The following is a 12427-nucleotide window of genomic DNA, read 5'->3' as shown; positions in this document are numbered from 1 at the left end:
GGGGGAAAGGGACGTGGGATAAGGAGCAGCTGCAGTAATCAGCCACCCTACTCTACAGCTACAACTACATCCCATCCCCATCTCTGCTACAGAAATCAGCCGCCCCACTTCACCAATCTGTTAGTCAAAGGTTCTACAATTTTTTTCAAGTTTGGCAGCAACTCTTTCCATTTTTGCTGCTTGCAGCAACATTCCCTTTTGTCAACATTTGCAGCTACAACCACGCCCTATCAGCCACTCTACTGTTGTACTGCTCAATGATCACACAACCCCTACTTTAGTCTCACATTTCTGCTCCCAACACTTCACACTTCTCCTCCATCTTGCACCAGCGAATGCAAAGAGCAAAGGGGACTTGTTTGAATATTCTGCCAAGACTTCAAGGTAAATCCAGCCTCTAAATCCTCCATCTTCTCCATGCTTCCACCTGCAATTATTGAAGGAACAACAAATTTTTTTAATCTTTTCCACCATTCCAGTTCAGTTGATCCATCCAACACTGAAGAAGGGTGAAGGAACCCTCATTCATTACTCTGACTCAACCAGAAAAAAAAAAAAACTTCAAGAGATATTTCACAACACGTTCAATTCCAACAACAACCCAATTGTTTGAAAGCATTCAAGGTAATTTGCTATCTCAAGTATTCAATTCAGTTCGCATCCATATTTAGCATAATCACATTTCATCATCATCAAATAGCCAAGTTATGTCATACAATAGGAAGATTATAAACTTCACAAACAGGCTGCACTCTAGAACAACAAACTATGAGAGTTTTTCCCAAACCTTACCAACTGAACATCAACCGACATAAGGGAGTAGGACTTAGCTTTAAGGGAGGAAGGGCCGGCTGCCCAAGGCAATTGCCGAACCTCAACCACCAGAACGGAAAAGGAAGGCGACGAACTCTCGTCGTCTCGCCTGCATCAGAGTAACAACGACGTCGGAACTGAAGAATCGCTAAGACCGACCGGAACCATGGCCGAGCAGAGACTCGTGCGCAGCAGCAGCAGCCGCTCGGCAGTAGCGATTATTCCCTTTTCTGGAATCTAGAGCTCGACGTCGGAGAGGGATAGGAGGACGGGAGTTGGACGGCGCCGCTCCCAGACGACGACCGCTCGCCGGATTCCAGACAGAGGTGCGGCCGCGACGAGGAATTCCAAAGTTAGGGCTCGATTGGATTCTGTGTGAGGAAGGAAGAAGGATGAGAGATCGCCGGGGTTCGACGCGTCGACAATTGACGCCAACCGGAGCAGGCGGCTGGATGGCCGGAGAAGAAGACGTCGAGCGAGCTGGGAAGGGCCGATCGACTGGTTTTTGAATCAAGAAGAAGAGCAGATTTTGGGGAGGAAAGAGAGAGAGATCCGACTGATAGGAAAAAGGGAGGAGGCACGACCTTGCCGGGCTTAGGCGGCGGCGACGCCGGCAACCTCGTCGGAGCCAAGGTCGAGAGAGCTCGACTGGATTTTGAGTTTTTCAGTGAGAGAGAAAAGAGAGAAGCGTGCGTCTGAGAGAGAGAGAGACCGAGTGGGAGAGATAAGGAAGGATTTGGGCCATTTTATGTGGGCCGAATTTTGGGGTTCTTTTTATTTTAAGTTGGGCCGAAATTTTTAAAGATTTGGGTTTTTTTTTTAATGTTGGGCTTAATTTTAATTTAATTGAATTGGGCCAAAATTTTTGGGCTCTATTTATTTTAATAATTGGGCCGAAAATTTTACCTCTTATTTATTTTCTTTGGGCCTTGTTGTATTTATTTTCATGTGGGCCTTTATTGTTTCTCTTTGGGCCGAGTTTACTAATGAAAGCCCAACTGCATTTTATTTTAATTGGGCTTTATTTTAATTTATTGGGCCTTTGTTATATTATTTCGTTGGGCCTCGTTTGATTTATTTAATTGAGTCCAGCTAATCAAATTATTTATTTATTAGACCAAGATTTATTTAATTACTTGAGCCGATGAATTATTTCAATTGGGCCTCTCATGTTAATTATTCAAGCCCACTCCTACTTAATTAATTATTAGGCTGCCTTATGTTGAGCCTTTTTATTCATTTAATCTTATAACATTACTTGATCCTATTTATTAAGCCTGATTAATTATGAGGTTATAAAGCGAATAAGTTGAAGTATTTATTTATTTTCTATTGATTACGAGGAGCGGGGTTTATTTAATTGACGGATTAGAACACCCTAAGAGAACGGATTAATTTTTGTTAATTATCCGGCTTCATGAGACGAGACTTAGCTTTTGTTTAAATTCGATAGCCTGGATTAACAATAGAAATTCCCTAATTATTATTTCAGAATAATAATTCATGCATAAGGATCATGCATAGTTAATTCCGTATTCTCATTATTTGATGATTTTACTCGAGCAGTATCTTATTTATATTCTCGTAATCAAGGTCAAGGTCGGGAATAACAGTCAATCAAGGAACCACTGAATCACAGAGATTTCATATCAGGTGGGTTTACTTTCATATATATCAAATGAATTAAATGTTACATTTGAGCAAGTATTTCGTTCCAAATTATTTGAACTGTAAATCATTTCAATTATTGTCTTGCCATAAATGTTTAAATTTTAGTATGATATCTATCTGCTTTGGCTTTGCCAATGATGCAATCGAATTCGGGTCCTGAGCAGTTGATAGCTATCCTGCCAGGGCTAGTGTACACCAGTTGACCGTGAGTCATCTAGCGGGTTGGCCGGTCAAGTGTTCGTGAGAGGTGGCCACCTCTCCGGCACACAGTTCCAGATATGATAGATTACAAGAGAACTTAGACTGATCAGTCGAACTTTAAGAATCACAAATGAATTTAGTGAGCTTGGGCCTATTTCACGAAAAATCCCTTGTTGCACTGTTAAGATGGCATGACAATTTGATTATTTCAATGCAAGTTTCTATAGGCATATGTACCCACTGAGTACTTTTGTACTCAGCCCTGCATGTATTTCTAAATGTGCAGGTTGAGCAGTAGCCGGTGGTGATGAAGTGACGAGCAGGAAAACCCCCTTTGTCTGAAGTCATATGTATTAAAGAACTCTTGAGTACATGTCTTCATACATGTATTCAGAACCTTCTTCCGCTGCGTACTCAAAAGAATTTCATGTTATTTTAGCTAAGTCGGAGCTATCCGGACTTACTAGTTTGACTAAGTCATTACGACTCCAACTTTGTTGTAAATGTTCCCTTCGTTGTTAATGTTTAAGTATGTTTCTTCGTCGTTTATTTCTTATTTGTTCATCCCCTTTCTATCCCGCTTCTTATCTCCAACCCTTGGTCATAGTTTCCCGGCTTAATTATCCTTAATTAAGACCGGTCGTGACAGCTTATGATCCTGAATTCATATTATTAAAGCAGTCAATGATATTATTTCAGAGTTATAACTGACTTAGCAAAGTCACGTTATTATTTTTAAAGCGAGATGGAATTAGATTTTATTTTTACTCAAGTCGTGGATTATTTCTGACTCGTGAGTTAATTAAATCTACGGATTTAATTTAGATATCAGAACAACGAACGAATTAAATCTATGGATTTAATTTAGATTCATTTTATAACTTATCGATTTTAGCGAGATATCACATGTCGAAATCGAGATTTATTTAAATAAACAGTACAAGCAAATATGAGCACGCGATCCACTTTACAGTTACAGAATCACCGAGACATAAAAAAATACATCATTAATATATTCTTCTCTACATTTTTTTTTATTTCTTTTTCTTCCATCAATTTTTGTTCCCCAACTTCTCCACACCATTATCATCACTTTTCCCCACCACTACTCAATTTTTTTTTTCCCACTACAACAACTTCTCCACCACACTCAAATAGCCACTAATTCACCTCCATTCTACACTAACTCCACGAGAAGAGCAGGAGAACTTCACTCATCTTCTGCAAGCATCCAAGAAAATCCTCATCTATCCATCGTTCCATCAAAGGCAAGAAAGCAAACTTGAAAATCAACCAAAGAGAAAAACCCAGCAAGTGTAGATATTTCTAAAGTTTCAAGCATTTGTTACTCCAGCTAACAATTGAAGAAGTAAAATAAACCATCAGTTCATTTTCCTGCCAAAACTTCAAGAGGTAAATTTGGCTTTAATTCATCCACTTAAATTCTTATACTCCTGTAAGTATTGAGAAAAGCCAACAACCTTCTATTTCAGTTATCATCAATTCAACCACAGCAACATCCCACCGAAACAAACATTCAAGGTGATCAATCTATCTCTGTTAACTCCCTCATGTCGCACAAGTCACAACATCAGATTATGTTTTTTAATGAAAGAAGTGAATAGAAAGTAGGAAGGCTTATTTACATAAGAAATACAGAACTTATTGATGAACAGTATAAGCACCTATAGAGACAACAATAGGATTTAGAACACTTATCTTGCGATAGGAAGAACGACGGCTTTTCCGTTCGGTTGAAACTGAGACGACGATGACAACGGTGAAGGCGACACCCTTCGCCGGGAACAGCGACAGCAACGGCGTCGGGGCTCGGCGGGAATCAGGTGACAGCAGCGGCCATTCGTGAGCTTTCCGGATACAACAGCAGCAGGCGGCTTAGCTGCTGCCCGTCGATCCAGAGAGAGAAAAGAGGGGTGGACGGCGGCTGGACGCAAAGCTGGTCAGCGGAGGAAGAGATGGCGGGCCGATCAGCTGCCGCTCGGCCACGGCCGGAGGAGATTCGAGGGAGCAGAGAGAGAGGCGAATCTGGTGGTGAGCGGAGAGAGAGCCGTGGCAGCGGTCCTCGCCGGTTGCTCAGTGACGGCGACCCATGGCGAACGACAGAGGCAGAGCCTTGCTGCTTGACGGAACTCGACGGAAACTAGAGAGGAGTCGGCGACTGCTCTGAATCGGAAGAAGGCGGCGCTCCTCCAGCAAGCCGCGACTCCGGTGAAACAGCAGCAGCTCCAGACAACGGCGATAGCTCAAGGCGGTGGTGGATCGAAGCAAGCAACAGCCGAGCGGCCGGAGAAGAAGGAACCGAGCGGAACTGAGAGGAAGGGGCTGAGCGGTTCTTGGTGGTTGAGAGAGAGCTCGGCCGATCTGAAAATCCAGAGAGAAAGAGAGAACCGAGAAGTGAGGGGAGGAGGCAACGGCGAGGCGGCGCGCCGGAGGTGGCGCCGCTCTCAGCCGATTGAAGGAAGCTGAGCGAGAGGAGGAAAGAGAGTGGGAGGCGTGACTGAAGTTTGAGGGTGATGTCTCGCCTGTTTTGAGAGAGAGAGAGAGAATGAGAGCTCGATTGAATAAGAGAGAGAGAGTTGAATTGGGCCTTTATTTTTATTTGTAGTTGGGCTCTTCTATTTTAATTGGGCTTTCCCTATTTTATTATATATGGGCCGATTTTAAATTATGAATTGGGCCTCTGATTTTATTTATATGGGCCGATTTTAATTACTGAGTGGGCCTCTGATTTTATTTATATGGGCCTTTGACTATTCACTTAATTGAGCTGCTGTATCATTTCAGTTGGGCCTTGGTTATTTTATTTCAGTTGGGCCTTATTTATTTTACTCAGATGGGCCTCTATTACATTATTTCATTGGGCCGAATTTATTTAAATTGAAGCCCATCTATTTTATATTAATTGGGTTATTTCTTAATTTTGGGCCTTGATTTATTTTATTCTGGGCCACTTATAATTGACTTCGGGCTGAACCTTGATTTAAATCAAGCCCAATTGTTTTGTTAAGTATGTGACTGCTTTACCTTATTTTCATTGGGCCTCCTATTTATTTTCTTTGGGCCTTGTTGTATTTATTTTCATGTGGGTCTTTATTGTTTCTCTTTGGGCCGAGTTTATTAATGAAAGCCCAACTGCATTTTATTTTAATTGGGCTTTTATATTATCTTCGTTGGGCCTCGTTTGATTTATTTAATTGAGCCCAACTGTTAATTATTTATTTATTGGGCCAAGATTTATTTAATTACTTGAACCGATGAATATTTTCAATTTGGCTCTCGTGTTAATTATTCAAGCACACTTCTACTTAATTAATTATTAGGCTGCCTTATGTTGAGCCTTTTAATTATTTAATCTTATAATATTACTTGTTCCTATTTATTAAGCCCGATTAATTATGAGATTATAAAGCAAATAAGTTGAAGTATTTATTTTCTATTGACTACGAGGAACGGGGTTTATTTAATTGGCGGATTAGAACACCCTAAGAGAACGGATTAATTTTTATTAATTATCCGGCTTCATGAAACGAGACTTAGCTTTTGTTTAAATCCGATAGCCTGGATTAACAATAGAAATTCCCTGATTATTATTTCAGAATAATAATTCATGCATAAGGATCATGCATAGTAAATACACATTCTCATTTGAGGATTTTTATTCGAGCAAATATCTTATACATGTACATATATTCTCGTAATAAAGGTCAAGGGCGAGATTGATAATCTGTTGAGGAGCTTTTGTATCACAGAAAATCACTATCAGGTGGGCATTACTTTCATATATATCAAATGAGTTTAAATGTTACGTTCAAGCAAGTTATTTCATGACTAAATTAATTGAAGTTATTTCAAATATTGTCTTGCCATAAAATGTTTTAATTTCAGTATGATATCTATCTGATGTGGCTTTTATCATGTAATCGAATTCGGGTCCTGAGCAGTTGATAGCTATCCTGCCAGGGCTAGTGTACACCAGTGGCCGTGAGTCATCTAGCGGGTTGGCCGGTCAAGTGACCGTGAGAGGTGGCCACCTCTCCGGCACAAAGTTCCAGATATGATAGATTACAAGAGAACTTAGACTGCAGTCGAACTTTAAGAATCACAAATGAATTTAGTAAGCTTGGGCCTTTTAGCGAAAAACTCCCTTGCTGTACTGTTTATTATGGCATGACAATTTACAGTTTTGAAGCATGTATTTTATACTTAGGCATACGTGCCCACTGAGTACTTTTGTACTCAAGCCCTGCATATATTTCTAAATGTGCAGGTTGAGCAGCTGCCGATGGTGATGAAGTGACGAGCGGGATTCTTTTGTCTTATTATGTATTAATGAACTCTAGGGTTACATGTCTTCATACATGTAATCAGAACCTTATTCCGCTGCGTACTCAGAAGTTTTATGTTTATTTGGCTAAGTCAGAGATATCTGAACTTACTAGTTATTTGAGTCTATACGACTAAACTTCTGTTATATTATAAATATTCCTTTTGTTAAATGATGAAATGTGATCCTTTCTTGTTTGATTATTCCCCTTTCTACCCCGCTTCTAATCTCCCTCCATTAGTCACGGTTTCCCCGGCTTAATTATCCTTAATTAGGTCTGGTCGTGACAGAGTGGTATCAGAGCAAATTATTTGCTCTGAACCCTAGAGTTAACCAATTTTTCTAGTATGATCACTGCTATGAAAGAGTCAGTCGACCAAAGCTCATCACTTCATCACATCGTCATGCTCAGCAAGAAAGAAGGTGGTAATGATTTTAAAACATTGAGAAGTTCACGTTCTATATGAATGTACTGATGCTTACATTCAAGTTTTATGCTTTATTGATTGATTAGATATCTCAATGAACTTAGATGCGTTAAGAGTGCATGATCACTGTTACGAGAAGAACAATAGAAGCTAGAAACTCAGTTATATTTCACTATAGCCATGGTGAAGAGCTAAGAAAGAGGAAGAGAATCCAATGAAAGCAGTGCAAGCAGAGTGCCACGCACGAATCACTGAAGCAGGCATAGTTCTTCATTCAGATTGTTCACGCGAGACGGAACACCTAATCGACTATTGCCTTCGATGATAGTTTAAGTACAATATTGATTATAAGTGATGAGTGCGACTGATGTAATCAGTTAGCTAATTCCTAATAAGCTGAGACTCGCTTCTAGCCTCGATTATCACTAGCTATGGCTTGAGGATAACCTTCATGATTCATGTATGAACTTCAGAGTTAGACTTACGAGGGGTCAAAATGCTTTGTATATGATGTTATAATATTACGATTAAAGCTATCAGCTTATAGTTTCAGATATTCGGAACCATTCTACTTACAGTACCTATCGCAATAGATAAGGACATGACTGAGAATCCCTATTGATTACGATCACTTACTACGAATTAGAAAGACGAGATGTGATATGGGTACTAGTAGTTACCAACCATTATGATTGATCATAAAAGTTTACGCAAGTGTGTAAGACGAGAGAAGTTCTCGAAGATGGTTTAGAGTTTAATAATAGCTAGAAGCGCCGACAGTGGATCAATGCTGAAACAAAAGAATTAAGATTCTAATGAGACCCTAAGGATATACTCAAGATAAATATATATACCTTAACCTATCGAGGACGTCGCCTCAGTTAGAACGTCTTGGATTATGCATTTAGTCTGGTAACCGCAATGAGAGCATTGACTAAGGTCATTCTATGACTTAGCATTACACATGGAGACACATACCCTATAAAGGTGCTCAGATGAGCAAAAGCTATTTCCTTATTGAATGCGTGATGATTCAAAAGGTTTTTGCAATAAAATGAAAGAGTGCTTCAAATTATATGGTTGCATTTCAAGCGCTATGTGAAGAAACACTAAGTACTAGAAGTACTACATTAAGATCATATAGAGGAACATTGTTGAGTAAGGTCGAGCCTACCTTATTTCTCCTATAGAAGATGTTTAAGGATTGCATTAAACTAGGAGGTAGACTCCAAGTTTGAGAAGCTCTAGAATATTCTCAAGGACATGTTCAAGATATTAAGAAGAAAGTGGTGATTTTAGACCAAATATACCTTTTGCAGCCAAGGAACAAGAGTTGCCAAGTTCGGAAAAGTATTTCCGAATGACTGAGAAGTAGTTGTGTCGGACCTGGCCAGTCCACATGGCCAAAATCCCAGTAGTCGTCATATATGGGTCTTTAAACCTATATATTTTAAACCTTCATCTGAAAAGCCAAACAGGTTCAGACTATTAGGTCATTTCGTTTCGACCTTACAGTCAATTCATTTCTATCCTATGGTTATTCATTTTCAATTGTTTGGCAAATTATTGAAACACTTTGCGTAATTGCCATTTTTGATTTGAATCATTGCGATCTACTAGCTGTTGGTAGATTTTTTTTGTGACCCAAGGACAAACAGATACTCATCAGATTAAATCAGTCAAACACGTATGCATCAACCCAAGGGTCAAGCACGTAATGCATACAAACAATCTCTTGTGCATTTAGTAGGATCTTATTTGTATATTTCGAAAACGATGATCATTTCGATGCTTTTGTATGCCCCTATGTTGGCTTAGTTATTTTTACTAGTATTAGTACGGAGACGCGAAACCTTGGGGCGTTCCGTGACTGAGTACTTTTTGTAATGGCTTCGCTAGGTAGCCAGTTCATCATGTGTGGTAATTAGATAGATCTTTGAATCTAGAGTTTTATGATGATGTAAAGTCCTCATTGAGGCAATTTTCCCTATGTTATATATGGTGACCTTATTGGTTTTTCGCGGCAAGTTGTTCCGCTATGTTTTATTTATATGATCGCTTAAGTTTTAGCAGGAGCAGAACTCGATGAGTTAAGGAGTAACTATAGAAATGATAGTATGTCCTTATTGTATTTTAATGCGCGGACAACTTGTGTTTTGACCTAATAGAATGCCGCCAAAACGAGGACGACCAAGAGGAGGGGGCAGGATTCCCCGAAATGAAAAAAGAGGCCCAGAAACAGGGCCAGAACCAGAACCCGATATAGTTCAACCACCTGTTCAGCCAGAACGACGGATTGAAGAATTATTCTTGCGACAGAACCCACCTACCTTCAACGGGACAGGAGACCCGGCAGAAGCTGAAACTTGGGTTCGCGCTATTGAACGCATTTTCAACTTCCTGCGTTGCACCGACCAAGAACGTCTGACTTGTATGTCCTTTCAGTTGACTGGGTCAGCTGATTTCTGGTGGGAAGCAAGGATGAAAACGATGACATCAGAGCAGTTAGAAAACCTGACTTGGGAACAATTCAAAGCCGGTATATATGACAAGTATATACCCAAGAGCTACCGCAAGAAAAAGGAGGCTGAATTTTACAATCTGAAACAAGGGAAGATGTCGGTAACTCAATACGACAGGATGTTCTGCGATATGTCTAGATATGCGCCGGAACAAGTTGACACAGATGAGAAGATGGCTGAAAAGTTTTGTGCCGGTCTGAGGCACGAAATTAGGATGGCTTTGGCAAGTCACGGAGGATTGTCTTACACTGAGTCGCTCAGCCGAGCGTTAGACATTGAAGCAGCCATGCCAGGAGAAAGACCTGCAACTGTACCTACGCCAGCACCTTCACATGATCAAAATCATAATCAGAATTTTAGAGGAAAGAGGAGATGGGACAGCAGTAACCTGAACCAAGGCGAGAAGAGGCCATGGCAGGGACGGGTCTTCCAGTCACAGGGCTATGGAGGCCAGAGTGCACCGAAACAGATGGGAAATAACCAACAGAGAGCCCCACATTGCCCCAAATGTAACAAAAAATCATGTGGGAATCTGTAAGGCCGGCAGTGATAGTTGCTATATCTGTAACCAGAAGGGGCACTATGCAAACCGGTGCCCGAATAAGCAACATGGAACGGGTTCAAGACCAAACCCACCTATCCAGGCTCCACCTCTGCGAGCAATTCAAGCTTTGCCCCAACCATATCCAAGGCAGCAACCACAGTATCAGCAGCCACAGCAGCACCAACAGCTACAGTACCAACCACAACCTCAACAACCGTATCAGCAACAGGTCCGCCAACAACAGAAGCGACAACAGAAACAACATGAAAAACCTCGTCATGCTAGAGCCTATGCTATGAGGCAGAAACAGCCCGAGAACAACCAGGGAAACCTGGCAGGTATGGGCATGCTAATCAATACTCCTGTTGTACTTCTATTTGATACGGGCGCATCGCATACTTTCATTTCAAGTACATGTGTCGACACCTTAAAACTTAAAATGGAAAGAGCTGATCAGGAGTTGAGTATATCATCACCTATAGGAGGAATGACGACAGTAGACCATGTGTGCTTGAACCTAGAACTGAACATAGGGTCACTCAAGATTGTAGTGAACAGCTCGTATGTTATACCGATGAGAGATGTGGACATAATCCTAGGAATGGACTAGCTAGCCGAGAACTATGCCACCATCCTTTGTAACGAAAGACGGATATCATTCCGATCCCCAGGAAGGGAGCCGTCACATTTCCACGGAATTAGTATGGGAAGAAGAAAGATGATCATCTCCGCCCTCCAAGCAACGAAAATGATGAATAAGGGATACCCAGCTTACCTCGTATACTTGCACGGAGAACTGGGAACTGAAAGGAGCATAGAAGATGTAGCAATTGTACGGGACTTTTCAGATGTATTTCCAGAGATTCTGCCAGGGCCACCACCGGACAGACCAATTGAGTTTACCATTGATTTGGAGCCCGGGGCAGCTCCCATTTCGAAGGCACCATACCGAATGGCTCCTAAAGAGTTGGAAGAACTCAAGATACAACTGCAAGAACTTTTGGAACTTGGATTCATTAGACCAAGTGTATCACCTTGGGGTGCACCCGTACTTTTCGTGAAGAAAAAGGATGGCACATTGCGAATGTGCATAGACTATAGGGAACTGAACAAAGTGACACTGAAGAACAAATATCCTTTACCAAGGATAGATGACCTCTTCGACCAGCTCAAGGGAGCAAGCGTGTTCTCACAGATTGATTTGCGGTCTGGTTATCACCAGCTGAAGATTCGACCAGAAGACGTACCTAAGACAGTATTTCGAACTAGGTATGGTCACTACGAATTTGTAGTTGTGCCATTCGGGCTAACCAATGCGCCAGCTGTGTTCATGGACCTCATGAATCGAGTATTCCATCCGTACTTAGACAAATTTGTCTTGGTATTCATAGATGACATTCTGATCTACTCGAAGAACGAGAAAGACCATGAGAAACATCTGAGAATTGTCCTAGAAACATTGAGGACGGGGCGCCTTTATGCCAAATTCAGCAAGTGCGAGTTTTGGCTCAGCTAAGTCACGTTTTTAGGACATATTGTGTCATCAGAAGGGATTAAAGTGGACCCTGAGAAAGTGCAAGCGGTGCGCGAATGGAGATCGCCTACTAACCCTAATGAGATAAGAAGTTTCTTAGGATTGGCAGGTTACTATCGGAGGTTTATGGAAGGATTTTCCAAAATTGCAAGGCCAATGACGCAACTACTCAGGAAGGGAATAAAATTTTCTTGGACAGAGGAGTGCGAGAAGAGCTTCCAAGAACTCAAGGAAAAGTTGACTACGGCACCAGTGTTAGCCGTCCCAGCAGCTGACAAGGAATATGTGATCTACACAGACGCGTCCAAAAATGGACTTGGTTGTGTGCTGATGCAAGAAGGAAGAGTGATAGCATATGCGTCACGACAG

At 41.2% G+C, this 12427-nt stretch overlaps 1 long non-coding RNA gene across 1 annotated transcript; it reads left to right on the top strand.

The window, feature by feature from the left end:
* Nucleotides 1-7233, top strand: LOC130984968 (uncharacterized). Its single transcript, XR_009088840.1, has 4 exons — nt 1-384; nt 480-624; nt 2407-2466; nt 6974-7233. It is a non-coding gene; the product is annotated as an uncharacterized LOC130984968 (long non-coding RNA).
* Nucleotides 7234-12427: the final 5194 nt, after the last annotated feature.

This window comes from Salvia miltiorrhiza, chromosome 1 (assembly GCF_028751815.1).
Source record: "Salvia miltiorrhiza cultivar Shanhuang (shh) chromosome 1, IMPLAD_Smil_shh, whole genome shotgun sequence".
Classification (NCBI taxonomy): domain Eukaryota; kingdom Viridiplantae; phylum Streptophyta; class Magnoliopsida; order Lamiales; family Lamiaceae; genus Salvia; species Salvia miltiorrhiza.
This window is presented reverse-complemented; position numbering and strand designations above follow the sequence as displayed.